Source organism: Helianthus annuus, chromosome 6 (assembly GCF_002127325.2).
Source record: "Helianthus annuus cultivar XRQ/B chromosome 6, HanXRQr2.0-SUNRISE, whole genome shotgun sequence".
Lineage (NCBI taxonomy): Eukaryota > Viridiplantae > Streptophyta > Magnoliopsida > Asterales > Asteraceae > Helianthus > Helianthus annuus.
The window spans coordinates 113,330,691-113,337,676 of NC_035438.2; positions in this window are offsets into that span (position 1 = coordinate 113,330,691).

Sequence of the window (6,986 nt, forward strand, 5' to 3'; positions counted from 1 at the left end):
GATATGGGAGTATATTCAAGTGGAGTGATACACAATTAAGTTTAAGTTTTTAAAACATTAATATCGTATCTCGAATCGATTGAAATATGTGTTGAAAATTTAAGTGGACAAACATACTGACAATCTAGGTAAATTGTTTAGAACTTAATATGTAATCAAGCTTAACGGTGTTTGTGATATGTTTTTATAACTGATATGATCCTCTTGCACAAACTCACAAAAATATTGTTTGTAAATATTTCGTTTCTGCATTTATCTTTCATTCAGAAAATCCAAAAAGATTTTTAGTGTGTTTTAGCATAAATTTTGAAAAATCAAAAAGATTTTCGACAATTGATGTTGAGATGCTGATTTTCGAAATTCAAAGTGCTAAACTTGAAGAACTGGTTTGGGGAGTGTTTGAGAGTTAAATGATGAAGTTGTTTTTGATAAAAACCAGTAATGTTCTTGAATGCAAAATCATTATTGTTGATTGGTTCTATATAGTTTCTAAAATTGTTGAAAAGTTTATCTTTATAGAAACTTATGGTTAGGTAGAGATTGTGCAGGTGTTAAAGTGCCAGGTATCGATCTTGAATCTGATGAGAGCCTGTTAAAGATCTCAGAACCAGTGAAAGATTGACTTTCAGACTACGATCCCAGCTGTGTGAGAGGGGGAGTCTGAAGACACCGAGTCAACATTCAAGAGAGAAGAGTTTGTTGATGATGGAGATAGAGAACCAGGATTCTTGGAACGACAAATTTTTCAGAGGCAGATTGTCGACTGATGAAGATTGTAGATTACAGACTGGAATGAAGACATTGATGAAGACTCCGTCAACATCCGAGGGGGAGTTTGTTAGTGCACCTACGTCTGCTGACTACGTCTTCCATCAAGTCATGAAGCTGAACAGATCAGAAATGGCACGGAATCCTAGAAATAGTGATTTGTATAGGATTGTTTATGTTTACATGATCTAGGATCGCTTTTGTGTCATATCTAGTCTAGGACCGCTTTTGTGTACACTTCTAGGACCACTCTTTTGTCATGATCATGGACCCCTTTTGTGTCATGATCTTGGACCCCTTTTACGGCAAGTTGGTGAACCACTCATACGGACATGCCGTATAAGCGGTTCCAGAAGTGTATAAATAGGTCATAAGAGTGGTTCCAAAGATATAGTTCAAGACACATAGTTAGAGGTGAATTGTTCCGGTAAGCCACGAAGTGCTGCCGAAGTGCTGTAAAACGTTGTAATCGAGTTCAATAGCAGTACAACAGCAAGATTAAAGTGAATTCAGCGTCAAGTGCACCGAATTATTAGTTTCCGCCTCTTAATTCGGATACAAACTTCTCTGAACGACTCAAACAGGTCGGTATTCGATCCTACACACCTCATTTCATAATTTTTGCACTTTGAATGGCGTGACATTCCTTTTTTCATGTCAATACACATCCCCTCAAAACAGTAAATCGGAGCACAAAATACGGTCCATCAACAACATCATGCGAACCATTTTATCCCAATCCCCTGTTCCTCGCAATTTTTGGCACCATGCTCTCGAACATGCAACCTATCACTTAAATATCTTACCCACCAAAGTTCTTCACAACTCCACACCCACTTTTTGTCTCTACAATCGTCACCCGTCATACGACCATTTATGCATTTTTGGTTGCCTTTGTGTTCCACTTCTCCCATCCACTACCATCCATAAACTCACGGAGCGCTCAACTTCGTGCGTGTTCCTTGGCTACCCTCAAATCACCAGGGCTATAAATGTTATAACATCAAAACCAAATAAATAACTCTCTCTCGAGACGTCGTCTTTGATGAAAATGTTTTTCCATTCTCATTTTATGAATTTCTAACTTCCACTCCTTACCCATTTTATTGGACCTCCTCTCCTACTCAAAACACCCCAACTCACAATCCCAACTCTACCTCCGAAAATAACCATCCCAAATCCCCACTCATTTGTCCAACTTCTCCCTCTGGTCAAACAAACAACTCAGCCCTAACCCCTAATACACCGCCTACCCCACTATCCCATTCTACTCCTCACCCCAATCCAATACCAACCGGCGCACCTACTCAGCCTAATGCCATTCCTATCGGAACTGACCCACCATCGTCACTGAATCCAATACCAACTGGCCCCACCTTCTACAGTCGAGCCAACCTTCGACTCCACTCCTTTTCCCACCAACCCACCACACGCACCACAAATGGCCCAACCGAAGCGTACCATAAACATCTGGTCAATGTCCAGTATTTTTAAGCCCAAACAACACTTTAACCTTAACACCTCCACTCCTCCTACCATCTCTCCATTACCTAAATCAACAAACTGAAGCCCTTTCTAATCCGCAATGGAAAAATGCCATGACCGATGAGTTTCGGGCACTTATTGATAACAAGACCTGGGAATTAGTACCCAAACAGCCCAGTATGAATATTGTTCGGAGTATGTGGATTTTTAGGCACAAAAAGATAGCGGACAGAATTCTTGAAAGATACAAGGCTCGATTATTTTGTGATGGTCAATCTCAACAAGTTGGTGTTGAATGCGGAGAAACCTTTAGCCCGGTTGTTAAACAGGCTACAATTAGAACATTCTATCTTTGGCTTTGTCAAAATCATGACCAATATACCAACTTGAGTCAAAAACGCTTTCCTCTATGGCCACCTAAATGAAACGGTTTTCATGCACCAACCTATGGGCTTCCGAGATCCGACTTATCCAAATCATGTGTGCCACATCAAAAAGTCGCTTTACAACTTAAACAAGCACCAAGGGCATGGTGCCAACGGTTTGCCGATTTTGTTTCTAACATGGGTTTTCAACATAGCCAATGCGACCATTCCTTGTTCATCTTCAAACAAGGATCACACATGGTTTTCATTTTACTATATGTGGATGACATTCATTTAATCACCTCCGCGGATAGTTTACAGACCGATTCATGTCTCTTCTCTCTAAAGAATTCGCCATGACTGATCTCGGACCACTCAGTTACTTTATCAGAATCTCCGTAACAAGAACCAAAAATTCTCTCTTTCTTTCACAAGAGAAATATGCTCGGGAAATTCTTGAATGAGTTTGCCTCATGGATTGCAACCCGGCTGCCACCTCGGTTGATGCGCAAAATAAGTGGCACTCATGGTACTCCCGTAGAAAACATCACCTTTACACGACCCGATATCTCCTACGCGGTCCAACAAGTATGTCTTCATATGCATGATCCAAAAACTAATTATTTGAATGTTCTAAAAAGGATTATGAGACATATAAAAGGCACCATCGCACATGGCTTACATCTTCGACCGTCCTCGAGTAGCATTCACGGACGCGGATTGGGGAGGGTGTCCTGACACTCGCGGGTCAACCCCTTGGATATTACGTATACATGGGTGACTATTTACTTTCATGGTCCTTGAAACCTCAACCCACCTTATCCCGTTCAAGCGCCGAGGCGGAGTACAGGGGTGTCACAAATGTATTTCTGAAGTATGTTGGCTCCGCAATTTATTACTTGAACTACATCATCCACTTGACCGAGCCACGTTGGTTTACTGTGATAATGTGAGCGCCATCTACTTAGCCGGCAATCCTGTCCAACACCAACGTACAAAACACATCGAAATGGACATACATTTTGTTCGCGAGAAAGTCGCCAAAGGACATGTTCGAGTTCTTCATGTTCCATCACGATATCAAATGGCCGGCATTTTCACCAATGTATATTTACATTTATTGTCGATTAGCATAATCATAGGACATAATTATAGGAAACCCACTCAAAAGTATTGTCTCATATTCTTACAAAAGTATTACCTTTTGATGGCGAATGTGACACGACTAGTGGATTGCTTTCGATTTATAAATGGATTTTGTAGGATTGAGAATGAAATTTGGGGATGTTGAAGGATTTGCATGTGATTTGGTTATGGTTAAGACGGTTATTGACTAACAATGGTGATGCCACAACATAACATGCTAATAATAGGGTATATATATTTATAATATTTCGAATATGTGGAAATGTTAGTTGGCTTTCCCGTTTTCAAGCGGTGGAACTAGGGTGCGAAACAGTGGAATAAAGGTGAAAGTGTGAAACAGTGGAAGTTGGTTCTTTTTCTTTTTCAAGCGGTGGAATTAGTGGTGCGAAACAGTGAAATAAAGATTATTAAACAGTGGAAGTCGGTTTTTGTGTGATATAGATAATTAAATGGTGTTGTTATTAAACGCCGCTATACGTTTGATAGTAAACATCTTGACATTTATAAACCGTAAATTTGAAAAGGGAAGAGATGGTTAGTTGAGTTTTGATTGTGCATTATGTTGTTTTTTGTAGTATTATATAATAAGGGTAAAGATCAAATAGAAAGTTACATTTCGCTAGGAAGGATAGTAAGTCATTTGGGGTTTACACGCGTCCTAAATTTATTTAAGAGTAGAGGGGTAATTTGGTCCACCTTCCTTTATTTTTCTAATTCCTAAACAATAGAGAAAGCGTGCCTTGACAACCAGCATGTGTTTATATCATTTGCTTAGGGGGTAGTGCTTTCACGGTGGGTCAGACTTCTTTAAAGACTGCTTTGGGTAAAGTGACCAAACACGAGAAAGCGTGCCTTGACAACCAGCATGTGTTTATCCCATTTGCTTTTAATACTTTTGGTTTCCTGGTGTGACAATTGTGCTCTTTAATCAATGAACAATGTAAAACAATGTTAATTATCAATAAAACAATGTGTTTTGGTGTTATTATGTGTGTATTGTGTTTGATGATTTTACGATTTGATTCAAGTTCGATTTCAAGCTTTAAAATCGCTTTCGGGAAAGTTATACGGAAACTGGTGCGTAAACGCAATCAGTTTAACGCGACAAACACTCTGGAATAGTGACATTGGCTTAACATACCTTAAATAACCTTCAAATAACTTAGAAATAAGTTTTGGATGGTTTGGTGTGTTGAAATCAAGTTTGTTCGATCGCAGGAACTATTTGTGACAAACTGCGAAACTATACCGATTTGTATAGTAACGAATATTCTGGAACTTGATCATAAGTTAAACATACCCTAAATAACCTTTACATAGCTTAGAAATAGGCTTTGAGGGGTTCGGTATGCTAAAACAAACTTTATTCATCAATAGGGACTAAAAGCGTCAAAAGGTGCATAAGTTTGCATTTACGCGCATATCTTACGTTCTGAATATATCCGGACACCCAAAAATTTATGTAACTAAAATATTTTATTTTAGTTATTGACATGATAAAATTTCATTCGTCTCTTAATTTGGATCGTTTTTGCGTTCGTTACGACTTCCGTCTAATTAACCGAACAACGCAATCGTACGACCAAACGAGCCGACATCCGAGATATTTTTGAGCATATTTTAAGTTCCCTACACTTTAACTTCATTTTAGAGCTTTGAAATGGGGTTAACGGGGCTTAAACGTGTTAAAAATGCATCGAAAACCAAGTTTGGAGCTTCAGGGACTAAATCTGCCATTTTTGAAACTTGCTAGCCTGCATGGTCCTTACAGACCGTATGGACATATGCTTACGGTCCGTAAGCAATCTCCAGATCAGCAGAAATGCAGAAACATTGAATCTGGTCCTTTCCACTTATTCCAATAGTTTTAATCCCTGGTTTTTCATGCTATGGGCTGGTTTGTGTGGTGAACAAGTCCCCCAATCATTCTTTGACAATTGTATGGCCTAGATCGTTCCCTCCTTGCCAATAAATGATCCTAATGGTTTGCGAAAAACTATATATAGCATGGCCCTCTCATTCATTTTCCTCACATTTGATCTAAGATTTCTCTAAGTGGTTGTGATTATTCACTACCTACCTGAGAATACTTAGAATCAAATCTATTTGGACCCTTTGTAAGTCATCTTTCATTCTTTTATGCGTTTTTAGCATGAAAGTCAAACTCTGTTTGACTTTCTGCATTGACCAGTTTATGGTCAACGAGAAGTTCGTTTGAACATCGCAACGTGAGCGTAATCACGATGGTTATAGTCCTTAGTGACTATACCTACTGATTACCACGTTGACTAGGCGTAGTGACGAGTCGTAGTTTCGGTCAAAATGCGCATTTAAGCGTATTTTGTAACCAAACTACCCTTGGTATCAAAACACTTTGTTTTGATATCATTAGGATCCGACCGAGCAGGGTTAGTGACCATAGTTGCATAGGGAATAACCTTTGGAGGTTATACCTTATGGTCACCTAGTTTAAGTAGTTGTATGATAGGTAGATTATATGCCTTAGGTAAATGACCAAAATGCCTTTTTCATGCATAATTGGATTTTAAGCATATGTAACCTAACTTTTGTCACCTAAACTGATTATGCAACCTATTTAAACATGTTTAGGCATATAATACTTGTCATAGGACTAGTTAGACGTCTCGAACGCGCATTTGCACGCACAACGCGTTAAAGTAGCGTAAGCTACCTTAATGAGTCGTAACGGGTCGAAAGCACTTAGATTAGGTTCCGATCTAGAATGTAGGCCTTGTTAAACCATATCACATGAGTTCCAATAATCATTTGGTTTACAAGACCTCATTCTGTCCGATCTTCCGATTTAGGTGTTGATTTGTTTGACTAGTGATTCGTTTATTAGGTGCTGCTTGAGTTTCATTGGTTTGATTGAGCTTGTTGAGTTATTTAGATTGAGGATACTTTGCACTTCGATGTGAGTACATAGTTGTGACAACCCTCAAAATCCTATGTATTCCGTATAGTTTATTATTGATAATTAAAGTGCTTGACGACTGTGTGAAATTACTTAACTGCTTTCTGATATCTGTGTTATGCTTACATGTGCTTGTTAACATACTAGTAGTATGCAGGAAAGTCATTAAATAGTCCGTTATAATTTCCTAAGTGTTAGAAATTAAAAGTGTTACAAAAATATACATAAAAGACACTTTACGGATTAATTAAACACTTTAACGGAACAGTATCAAACCGAACAACCGG